General features: G+C 37.8%; 1 protein-coding gene and 1 pseudogene across 6 annotated transcripts in view; one reads left to right on the top strand and one right to left on the bottom strand.

Annotated features, from left to right (window-relative positions):
* LOC102735251 (ecto-NOX disulfide-thiol exchanger 1) overlaps positions 1–13,307 on the bottom strand; it is a 423,233-nt gene that overhangs the window by 132,531 nt on the left and 277,395 nt on the right. The window lies entirely within an intron of this gene.
* Positions 671–11,649, top strand: LOC145720784 (L-gulonolactone oxidase pseudogene; annotated as a pseudogene).

Here is a 13,307-nt window from a genome sequence, read left to right as displayed (position 1 = left end):
TTTTTTTTTTTTTTAATTATGTTATGTTAATCACCATACATTACATCATTAGTTTTTGATGTAGTGTTCCATGATTCATCGTTTGCGTGTAACACCCAGTGCTCCATGCAGTACGTGCCCTCCTTAATACCCATCACGGGGCTAACCCATCCTCACACCCCCCTCCCCTGTAGAACCCTCAGTTTATTTCTCAGAGTCCATAGTCTCTCATGTGAACCTTCTTTTGAAAACAGATTTCCACTACTTTAAAAGAAGGAGAAAAAGCCTGAAAATAAACATTGTAAGAGAAGGTCATTAGGTTATTTTATGTATAAAAGTACCATAACTATATTTGTATTTTTAGAAACACTATCCTGAGATGAGTGAGAGATGGCTCAAAGAGGGCTGAGCCGTGAGGTAAGGATGCTGTGATTCTCCACACGGGAGGGTAAGGACCTGCCATAGCTACGGGAATACAGAAGAAGGAATCAATTTGAGAGAGATTTTAGAAGATTAATGCATAGAAGTGATTAGATGTGGAAAGTGAGAGAGAGAAGTCAGAGATGAGTGTGGATTAAATAATGCGGTACACAGTGTGCTTTTATCTGAGTTAGAAAAGACACTGGGAAGAAAGGGTTTGGGAAGGAAATAACTACGTCTAGGGCCTTCTAAGTGGAATATCCATGTGGACATGCTTCAGAGGCTTCCTGGAATGAGGTTCGGATTTCAAGAGAGTTGTCTAAGCTGTAGAAGTGAATTTCAGGGTCTTAAGCCCAAAAAGGAAGATGGAAAACCTTGGGACTGGATGAAAAGGCGAGGAATGTATGAAGAATAAAGAATAAAAGATTGGGGCAACAGCCTATCCAACATGACTATTGACAGATACATGCTGAATTTTAATACAAAGCATAGAATGAAAAGGACTTTTGAATTAGATAGTATATAGTGCTACAGAAATATAACAGCATTATTTTTTTTTATCATCATCACTGTAATTGTTCTGTTTTCACCAAACCATTTCACGTTTCTTGTAGGCACACAGGAAGACTATAATACCCACTAACCCTTGCATTTAGATGTAAACGTAACTAATTCTAGCCAAAGGAATGTGGATTGGCACATGCAGCCAGAGCCCTGAAAATCTCCTGTGGGATCCTCTACTTCATTGTCTATCCCAATGTCTAGTTCATTGGTATTGGGTACAAGATAAAGTGAAATATTCAAGAATAAAAACTGTATGAGGCACTTAATGGATGAAAAAACTTTTGAAAAAATTAAACATCCATTTATGATAAAACACTAACCAACCAGGAATGGAAAAGAACTTTTCCAATCTGATAAAAAGCATCTCTGAAAATCCTACAGCTAAAATCTTATTCAATTTTTAATATAATAAAAGGGTCCTCAGGAAATCAGGAGCAAGGCAAGGATGCCCAATCTCACCACTTCTGTCCAAGGAGATTTGAACCACTACAATAAAGTAAGAAAAAGAAATAGAGGATAAACATTGGAAAGAAACAGAACTGTATCTATGTGCATAGTTTATATTTAAAAATCCTATGACATCTACCAAACAATAATTATAGCTAGTAAGTAAGTTTATAAAATCACAGGGTACAGTTTTATTTTTATACTGAGATACAATTCACATACCATATATTTTACCCTTTTTAAGTGTATAGTTCAGTGGCTTTGGATATATTTACAAGATTGTGCATCTATCGTCGTTGTCTAATTTCAGAATGTTTTCATCACCTGAAAAGGAAACCCATACCATCAGCGCTCACTCCCCATTCCCCCAAGTCCCCAAGTCCCACTAGTCTACTTCCTGCCTCCATGCAGTTGCCTAGTCTGAACATTCCACATAAACGGAATTAGGCAATATGCGGTCTTTTGTGTCTGACTTCTTTCCCTTGGCAATCTGTTTACAAGGTTCATCCACATTGTAGCATTTATCTGTATCTCATTCCCTTTTTTGGCTGAATAATATTCCATTGTGTGTATATGCCACATTTTGTTTATCCATTCATTAGCTGTTTGGGTTTTCTACACTTTCAGCTATTAGGAATAATATTGCTATGAACATTTGTGTATGAGTTTTTGTGTGAACATATATATATATTTTAAGATTTTATTTATGTATTTGTGAGAGAGAGAGCACGGGAGAGAGAGAGAGTGAGAGTACAAGGAGGGGGACCTGCAGGCAGAGAGAGAAGCAGGCTCCCTACTAAGCAAGGAGCTAGATGTGGGACTCGATCCTAGGACCCTGGGATCATGACCTGAGCTGAAGGCAGACGCTTAACTGACTGAGCCACCCAGGCATCCCAGTGTGAACATATATTTTCAGTTCTCTTGGGTCTATACCTGAGAGTAGAACTGCAAGGTCAAATGGTATTTCTATGAATAACTTTTTGAGGAAATGCCAAACTCTCTTCCAAAGTGGTTGCAGCATTTTACATTCCCACCAAAATGAATAATGGTTCCAAATCTCTCCCTCCTCACCATCACTTAGTATCATGTCTTTTTTATTTTAGTAATCCAAGTGGGTATGAGGTGGTATTTTATTGTGGTTTTCATTTGTGTTTTCCTAATTACTAATGATGTTGAGCATCTTTTCATGTGCTTATTTGCCATTTTTATATCTTTGGAGAAAAGTCTATTCAACAATTTTCCCCATTTTTAAGTTGAAATTTTTGTCTTTTTATTGTTGAGTTGTAAGAATTTTTTATATGTTCTAGATACTAGATGTTTACCATCCATAGAGTTTGCAAATATTTTCTCCCATCTTGCAGGTTTTCTTTTCACTTTCTTGATAGTGTCCTTTGAAGCACAAACGTTTTTAATTTTAATGAAGACCAATTTATCTTTTTCTTTTGCTATTCATGCTTCTGATGTTATATCTAAGAAACTACTGCCTAAACCAAGGTCATGGAGGTTTATACTTATGTTTCCTCATAAAAGTTTTATGGTTTTAACTTTTCCACTTAAATCTTCGATTCATTTTGAGTTAATTTTTGTGTATGGGGTGAGTAACAGTCCAAATCACTGTTTTGAATGTGAAAATCTAGTTGTCCCAGCACTATTTGTTGAAAAGACTATTATTCTCCCATTGAATTGTCTTGGCATCATTCCTATAAGTCAATTGACCATAGATATATGGGTTTATTTCTGAACTCTCAATTCTATTCCATTGATCCATCTGTCTATCCAATCTGCTGGTACCATATAGTCTTGATTACTGTAGTTTTGTAGTAAGCTTTAAAATCTGGAGTGAGTTCTCCAACACTATTCTTTTGCAAGATTGTTTCAGTTATTCGGAATCTCCTGTATTTCATAGAAAGTTTAGAATCATCTTATAAATTTCTTTTAAAAACCCAGCTGAGACTAGGGACTGCTTTAAATTTGTAGATAAAGTTGGGGAGAATAGGATTATATTATTATCTATAAAAATACAGATTATTATCTATATAATATAGATTATATTTTGCATTATATTCATACATTCATAGATTGCCATCTTAACAACATAAGTCTTCAAGAACATGTGGTGTCTATTTATTTAGGTCATCTTTTTTTTCGACAATGCTTTTTTAGTGTTCACTGTCCATGTATTAGGTTTCTTTTGTTATGTTTATTCCTAAGCATTTTATTATTTTTGATGCTATTTTAAATGGAATTATTTTAATTTCATTTTTAGATTGCTCATTGCTGGTATATAGAAATATATCTGGTTTTAATATACTGATCTATCCTGCAGCCCTACTGCACTCATTGATTAGCCCCAGTAGTTTTGTGTGTGTGTGAATTCCTTAGGATTTTGTCTATATAAGACTGTGCCATTTGTATACAGAGTTCATTTTATTTGTCCCTTTCCAATCCAGATGCCCTTTATTTCTTTTCTTCTTGCCTAACTGCCTTGGCTAAAACCCCCAGTATATTATTGAATAGAAGTGGCAAGAGCAGATATCCTTGTCTTGTTCCTCATCTTTGGTGGGAAACTTTTTCAATCTTTCACCAATAAGTATGATGTTAGCTGTGGGTTTTTCATAGATCTCCTTTATCAGGTTGAGAAAGTTTCTTTATTTTTCTAGTTTGTTGAATAGTTTTATCATGAAAGGTATTTGGTCAAATGCTCTTTCTGGGTCTACTGAGATGATCTCATCGTTTTTGCCCTTTTTTCTATTAATATGGTATCTCACAGTGATTAACTTTTGAATGTTTTACTAGCCTTACATTCCTGAGATAAATCCCACTTGGCCATGGTGTATGAGTCTCTTCACATGTTGTTTTATTCCTAAAGAATATCTGTCTGGGGGTGCCTGGGTGGCTCAGTCGGTTAAGCGGCTGCCTTCGGCTCAGGTCATGATTCTGGGGTCCTGGGTTCAAGCCCCATGTCCGGCTCCCTGCTCAGCAGAGAGCCTGCTTCTCCCTCTCCCTCTGCCTGCCACTCTGCCTACTTGTGGTCTCTATCTCTCTGTCAAATAATAAAAAAAAAAAGAATATCTGTCTGTAGCTTTCTTATATTTGCTTTATTTTGGTATCAGGATAATACTACAATTATAGTTTTATATATTAGCAGTAAGCAATTAGGAGATAAAAAATTGAAATTTCACCTAAAATATTAAAAATACTTAAAGTTCTTAATAATATGAACCAAGAAGCATATAACAATTTTATACTAAAAACTACCAAATATTGCTGAGAAATATTAAAAAAGACCTATATAAATGGAGAAAGAATATATGCTTATGGATTGGAAGGTTCATTATTGATGATACTCAATTCTTCCCAAATTGAGGCTTAGATTCAACATATTCCCAATCAGAACCCCACTAAGCTGATTATTTTTTAGAAACTGGCAAGCTAATTCTAAAATGTATATAAAATTTCATAAAAACTAGGATATCTAAACCAATACTGTAAAAGAAGAACGAAGATGGAAGGCTCACACCATCTGCTTTGAAGACTTAACTATAAAGCTATGGTAAACAATACAGTGTGGTACTAGCATAAAAAGCAACAAAATCAATGGAACAGAATAGAAAGCTCAGAAATAGATGCACACTTATATGGTCTCTTGATTTCTGAGAATAGCATCAAGGCATTCATTCCATTAGGGAAAGGAAAAGTCTTTTCAACAAACGGGGCTAGAAGAATTTAATATCTTATAATATAGAAAATAATAAACCTAACCCGGACCTCACATAATACACAAAAGTTAATTCAATATGGATCATAAATCTAAACATAAAAGCTAAAACTATAAAGTTCTTTAAGGAAGCCATAGTTTTTTTTTTTTTTGCCTTGGGGATAAAGTTATTTTAGGATACAAAAAAACAATATCTATGAGAGAAAAACACCAATAAATTACATCTCTCAAAATTAAAACTTCTGCTCACCAGAAGACATCACTTAAGAGAATGAATAGGCAAGCCATAGAGTGGAATTGTTAAGAAATGGTTACAAAGTTTGTATCTGATTTTATATATAGTAAACCTCAAAAATAAAAGTACAAACAACCCAATATAGAGATGGGAAAATAATTTAATGGACATTTTATGAAGGAAGATATATGAATGCCCAGTAAGCACATAAGGTTTCCAGATATGAATCATTAAGAAAAATACATATTAGATAACAAGGAAATACCACTAAAAACCGATCAGAGTGGCTAAAATTTAAAAGACTGACAACACCAAATGTTGAGGATGTAGAACAACTACAACTATCATATACTGTTTGTAGGGATGTAAAATGGTGCAACTGCTTTGGACAAAGACCTGGAAATTTTTGTGAAATTGAATATATACATACGATGACTTAAATTCCACTCTTTGATATTAACCTAATAGAAATGAAAGCCTATGTTTACCAAAAGACTTGTTCAGGAATGCTCATAATAACTTCATTTATAAGAGTCAAACCTGCAAAGAGCAAAGGTGTCCATCCATAGAAGAATGGATCAACGAACTGTGGTATACTTATAGAATACAATTTCAGTCCACAGAAAATAGAAATGCATTGCAAAGGAAACAGTCAACAAAACCAAAAGACAACCTACAGAATGGGAGAAGATTTTAGCAAATGTTTTATCAGATAAATGTTAGTATCCAAAATCTATAAAGAACTTATCAAACTCAACACCCAAAGAATAATCCAGTCAAGAAATGAGCAGAAGACATGAACAGACATTTCTGCAAAGAAGACATCCAAATGGCCAAGAGACACATGAAAAAATGCTCAACATCACTCGGCATCAGGGAAATACAAATCAAAATGACAATGAGATACCACCTCACACCAGTCAGAATGGCTAAAATTAACAAGTCAGGAAACGGACAGATGTTGGCGGGGATGCAGAGAAAGGGGAACCCTCCTACATTGTTGGTGGGAATGCAAGCTGGTGCAGCCACTCTGGAAAACAGTATGGAGTTTCCTCAAAAAGTTGAAAATAGAGCTACCCTACGACCCAGAAATTGCACTACTGGGTATTTATCCCAAAGATACAGATGTAGTGATCTGAATGGGCACTTGCACCCCAATGTTTATAGCAGCAATGTCCACAATAGCCAAACTATGGAAAGAGCCCAGATGTCCACCAACAGATGAACTGATAAAGATGTGGTATATATATACAATGGTTATTACTCAGCCATCAAAAAAATGAAATCCTGCCATTTGCAACAATGTGGATGGAACTAGAGGATATTATGCTACGTGAAATAAGTCAATCAGAGAAAGACAATTATCATATGGTTTCACTCATATGTGGAATTTAAGAAACAAAACAGAGAAGCCTATATAGGGGAAGGAAGGGAAAAATAAAACAAGATGTAATCACAGAGGGAGACAAACCATAAGAGACTCTTAACCATAGGAAAAAAACCTGAGGGTTGCTGGAGGGGAGGGGAGTGGGGAATGGGGTAACTGGGTGATGGGCATTAAGGAGGGCACGTGATGTAATATACTATAATGTAATAAAACATACTCACCACAGAAGAGTATGTGGTGTATGATTCTGTTTACACGAAGTTCTAGAACAGAAGTGATTTACTCTGGGTGGTTGAAGAGGGCTGGGGATTTGCTGGGAAGGGGTATGAGGGAATTTTCTCATTTGAGCACATTTGTCAGAACTCACAGAAATGTACACTTAAGATCTGTGTATTTTATGTAAATACTTATTTTGCCTAAAAAAAGAATTATAAAAAAAATCACAAAGTATGAATTCTAGTAATGATACATAAACCAAAATATTTGGGGAAACGGTAGTGATGTCTATAACTTACTTATTAAAATGTATCCAAAAAGAAGATGGATTCATGGATGGCTAGAGGGGTGGAATGATAGTGGTGGGTATATGGGTGTTCACTATACATTTCTTTCAACCTTTCTGTATGGTTAAACATTTTCATAATAAAATGATGTAAAAGAAAAAATTCTTAAAAATGGAGTCTTTCACAATAAATAATGAGTTAAAAAAATCAAAAGAAAAAAGAAAGTAATCCCAGCTCTGTAAGATACTAGCCATGTGAATTTGGCAAACTATTTAAATAGTCTAAATCTAAATTTCTTTATTTATGAAATGTAATGTGATAAATAATACCTTCTATATAGGATTGTTAAAGGAATGTACTTGCTCATATATGTAAAAAACAGTTCCTGGGATAAATAAGCACTGAGTAAATGTTTTATCTACTATTTTTAGTGAGCATAGAGTGCCTGTGGCCATAAACTCACAAAAATAAAATGTCTCAAAAACAGAAGAGGAGGACAATGTTTGCATATTTCATGAAAGCAATTGTTATGCTTGTTGCACAGATAAAGTCAGATTCACTGTGATTTTTTCCTATGCATGAATGTCATTTATTAGGATCTCAAAGTGAATGAGCTAGTAGAAAGGAAATACTATATTTTTGAAAACCCATAAAGCGTATTTTTAGAAATGGTATTTCCTTGACTTTAAATTCCAGGAAAATGCTAACACACGGCATGAAGCATGCTGGGCCCAGAAAAGCAAGCCTGCCAGATGCCACAGCAATAAATAGAGTGAGTCCTTGGAGAGGAAGCATAAAGCGAGAACATGTAGCATTATGTCTCCCAAACCCTTCCCGTCTGGTATTTAGCCCACTGAAGTCATGGGGTTTTTGGAAATTCACCCTTGTAGGCCACTTTTAATTAATTTTCTTATTTATTTGCTCAACAAACACTTAAATCACAGCCTACTTTCGGCACAGTTCTATGCATTGCCCTACAGGATCTAACCAAAATGATTACCTTACCTGGGTAAGGTAATCTTAGGAAAAAAAAGTTCTAAGTGCAGTAAAAGAAGAGAATAGTACCATTTACACCCCACCACCTCTTTTTTCAAGATTCACTTTAAAAATACAATTTTAGCATTTTTAATCAATAGATGAAGCAACTGCATGTTTTCCTAAGTTACAGAAATTCTCAGACAGGAAAGAAGGCAGCAGAATTTATGTGGGTTATAGCCTACTTTGCTGAGAAGTGTGTAAGTAAGAATACGTTTTTATAAATGATATTTTCTATTGTGCTTATAAACATCATTTTTATAAATGGATATTGTAAATGCAAGTGGAATTTCTTCATGTGGTATCTTTTACTAAATTGAAATGTAGTAATGTTTCTAGTAAGAAAACTGACCTTTAGAATGTTGAAAATTTTTCATCTTATTTTGACTGCTGTTTGGGGGGTTGTCAAATATAAATACTTATGATAATTCCAAGAAACTGTGATTAATGGATTTTTACCCAGGATTTTAAAATAACAAAAGAAATTCTTTTAAATGAAAGGAAAAGTACATTCCATTCCCTCAACTCATCTTTATTTTGGGATTATACTTTCTCTGCTAAAATTTAAGATGGAATTTCTAACAGTGATGGCATTGTTCAGTAAATAGCACTCCTTTGTGTGTGTGAAACATTTCAAATGAATGGAAATGATCTCAGACTTTCTAATCTGGAAAACTTTCACCTATAGTATTTGTTCAAATGTTGTCCATATTTTCAGGGAAACATTTAGAAAAATGTCTTTCTCATAAAAATATGTCATTCCCTTGTGTCTATTTAAAAAGGAACTCCCTCTCCTACCTCCAGTGTGGGGGCACACACACACAAACCCAACGCTATCAAGAGAAGCTAGAGATAAAATTAAAGAGACACTGACTGCACGCCAAATTCTCGGATAATAGGGAAGAGGAAGCTGGTTAGCAATCACCTCTCCCAGCTCTTATATTTTCCTCCCATTTATCTCTCCTGGGCTGGGGGGCTGGGATGTCCATACTCTATGACCTCTTTCTTTTTTTTTTTTTTTTAAGATTTTATTTATTTATTTGAGAGAGAGAATGAGACAGAGAGCATGAGAGAGGGGAGGGTCAGAGGGAGAAGCAGACTCCCCACTGAGCAGGGAGCCCGATGCGGGACTCGATCCCGGGACTCCAGGATCATGACCTGAGCCGAAGGCAGATGCTTAACCGACTGAGCCACCCAGGCGCCCCCTCTATGACCTCTTTCTTGAGTGGAGACACAAGCTGTGAGTCAGGTGTCCTGTGCTTTAATATCTTATTATTCTTCCCCTTGAGTGAAACCTTACTGTTGAGGGGAAATAAAATGTTATATGTAAATGAAAATAGTCACTTGGAAATCATCTTTCTAGGTTTCATCACCAATACACCTGTAATTTTAAAACACCCTTTTAATTTAAATAGTAATAAATTTGTCAGGCAACTATATTAGGAGATCTATACTCAAAGTTTACCACTGACTTTAGGTTAATCTACTGTTTTCTAAGTTAGTACACATTGCTGGGGCACCTGGGTGGCTCAGTTGGTTAAACACTGAACTTCCGCTTAGGTCAAGATCTTGGGGTCTTGGGATCGAGCCCCACAGTGAGCTCCCCACTCAGCAGGGAGCCTGCTTCTCCCTCTCCCTCTGCCAGCCCCCGTTCATACTCTCTCTCTCAAATAAATAAATAAAATCTTAAAAAAATTAATACACATTGCTCAGAATGGTAAAAGGCCAAACTTTTGTAATTCCTCCCAGTGTGGATCATCTTATTAGGAGGAAGTTAGGGATTCAAGAAGCAGGATGGAGAGGGTTTTTGTTGTTGTTGAGATTTTTACTACTGTATTTACTTGAGAGGCTATAACTATCCTTGGGATTAAACATCACGTAATTCCAACAAGTGTGTTCTCTCTGGTTCACCCAGATTAGGGAGATTTCCCCATGTTAATTTTGTCTCTTTCACAAGCATCCTTGAAATTCTTTGTCCTTCCTTAATTATTTATGTCTGTATCTCAAGTAGTAAGAGCACACTTGAAATTTACAATTTTTCTAGGTTCCTAATACTCATTAGTTTTGTTTTCTGCCTAGACTTGTTAAACTAATTTTATCTTCAACACTTTCAGGAATAATGCATTACTTATCTTTACATGTTGCATAGTTGTTTCTATACTGAGGAATCCAAATTTAGGTTTCAATTTACTCAAAATGAACTTGCTGATCCTCTAATCTGAATCAAAACCCAGACTGATTATTTACTCTTTTCCATTCCATTTCAAATGTTAACAGATACTTTCTCAAATTATATTTGAAAAACTTACAATCCAACATCATGACCAATTGTCTTTCTGCCAAGCCATTCTTTTCTTGTGGCGCTGACCCTGCTGACGGCCAACGGGACCATTCTTGAGTGCTCCAAGTCCAGCAACTCAGAGGTGTTCCAGGCAGTGCGGGCGCACCTGGTCTGCCTGGGAGTGATTCTCACCGTCACCCTGCAGTGTGTGCCCCAGTTCCACTTGCAGGAGATCTCCTCCCCCTCAACCCTGGAAGAGGTTCTTAACAACCTGGACAGCCACCTGAAGAAATCTGAATATTTTTGCTTCCTGTGGTTCCCGCACAGCGAGAACGTCAGCGTCATCTACCAGGACCACACCAACAAGCCCCCCTCCTCTTCCGCCAACTGGTTTTGGGACTATGCCATCGGATTCTATTTCCTGGAGTTCCTGCTCTGGATCAGCTCCTTCCTGCCGATCCTGCTGGGCTGGATCAATTGCTGCTTCTTCTGGCTCCTGTTCACCAGGAAGAAGGAGAGCAGCAACCTCAGCTACAAGATCTTCAGCTACAAGTGCCACTTCAAGCAGCATGTCCAGGACTGGGCCATCCCCAGAGAGAAGACTAAGGAGAGCTTGCTGGAACTGAAGGCCACGCTGGAGGCCCACCCCAAGATGGTGGCCCACTACCCCATGGAGGTCCACTTCACCCATGGGGATGACATCCTGCTGAGCCCCTGCTTCCAGAGGGACAGCTGCTACATGAACATCATCATGTATGGGCCCTATGGCAAGGACGTGCCCCGGATGGACTACTGGCTGACCTACGAGACCATCATGAGGAAGGTCGGGGGCAGGCCCCACTGGGCCAAGGCCCACAACTGCACTCAGAAGGACTTTGAGAAAATGTACCCAGCCTTTTCGAAGTTCTGTGCCATCCAAGAGAAGCTGGACCCCACCAGGATGTTCCTGAATGCGTATCTGGAGAAGGTGTTCTACTGAAGTAGAAATGAGCCCACCCCATCTCATCCCTCAGGCCCACCTTCAGTGAGGCTGAAGGCTCAACATCCCACGGGCCTGGAGGGGAGCAGACCTCTCTCTGCAGGCCTTCTGCTGCTGCCCCCACAGCTGCACCAACCCCCAGCCATGAGCTTGGATCTGCGCAGGGCTCCCCATTTTCCTAATTTCTGTATCCTCACAACAACCCCATGCAAAGAGCACCCAAGTCTCCATGGACATCATTTACATGTGGCAGTCCTTTTTCCTGAACCTACAATCACCACATTCTGTTTTCCCAGAAAATAGAGAAACCCCAAAATGTTATGTTTGTTTAAGAGGTTGGGGATTCGGTCATTCATGGGTTCCACCTGCCAGCTAGGGGTCTGTGACTCCCGGGCCCCTAATAACATGTGTTTGGGCACCGTTGTTGTGTGTACTGGGCTCTACCTCCTTACACCCTTGAGGGTTTCCCAAGTGCTCTGGGGCTGCCCTCTTCCAGTTTCTGTCTGTCCACCTGACTTCCCATCGCCTGACCTTCAAACATGTCTATTTCAGGGGATGTGTGGGGAGTGGGCCTACTCCTTGCCTTCTTTTAAATAAAGACCAAGAATTATTAAAAAAAAAAAATTCTATGGACTCTGATATAAAAGAAAAGGAAAAGGGATATAAGGGGATGACAGCAGGCCTATTAGTACTGGACACATTTCCTCATTTTCTTCTGCAGTTCCATCTCGGCTGGTATCAGAAGCCTGCTGTCCCACTCCAGCCCCTGGGAGAATCACCCTGAAGAGGGAAGGCTACCGATCAGGTGACAACTGGAGCGGAGTCCCTGTGCAACACCTTGGTGGCAGACAGATGGACAGAGCAGGTATTTTATTTTCTAAAGTAAGATCTGCCGAGATGAAGAGTGTGTGATTTGTTGGAATTCCACCACACTTATTAACAAATATGCCAAGTGAGAACCTGGGGCCATCGGCAGATCTATCATTACACTGGGTACTGAATCATAATTTAATGTGAGAAGATAGCCCTAATGATCTCACATTGGGAATATTTGCACTACCAGAATAAGTTCCACTTAAAAACATGTGTGAGTTAAGATTGAAAGCATTTCCCTGCTGATTCCAGACATAGAGCAAAGCCCAAATGTTGCGGTAAGGTCCAGCAAGCAGCTACAGGTAATGCATGCCAGAATTCCTGACAGAAACTCTATTTTCTGAAGACTTATACCAGGTACAAAAGTCTGCTGAAAACTAAACTTGGCCCAAATCTTAGCTTAGTAGAACTCCATCAAATACAGAGAAAAATAAAGGGTGGGGGGGGAAAAACCCTACAGACTTGACTTTCAGAAAAGACCACAGCATTGCTTGCAAGGGAGACCAAAGGAACTTCTCAATACTTATTAATCTTTTTATATAGAAAATTACATTTGGCAAGTGGTAAGATAATTTACAGTATAATAATTTTCAGCATCTTGAAGGGAATAAATAATTAAAAAGAGTGAGAATTGAACCCAGGAAAGGTTCTGTCAATTCTAGAAATAATTGCTCTTACTCCTGAATTTTTCAAAGTTGCATTTTTTTTTTTTTGTGGTGTCAACTGGGTCAGCCCACAGTCATACACAAAAATATGACTGACAAAAAAAAAAAAAAAAAAGCTTTAATCCCTTAGAATAACAAAACAGAACCAAATATGAGAGTAGTCCAAACTCTAATACACACAGCTCTTACAATTTTAAGGGAGTAGACGCTTGGTTTGACAG

The sequence above is a fragment of the Leptonychotes weddellii genome, chromosome 3, assembly GCF_054177405.1.
Source record: "Leptonychotes weddellii isolate Sample4059 chromosome 3, ASM5417740v2, whole genome shotgun sequence".
NCBI classification, from domain to species: Eukaryota; Metazoa; Chordata; class Mammalia; order Carnivora; family Phocidae; genus Leptonychotes; species Leptonychotes weddellii.
This window is presented reverse-complemented; position numbering and strand designations above follow the sequence as displayed.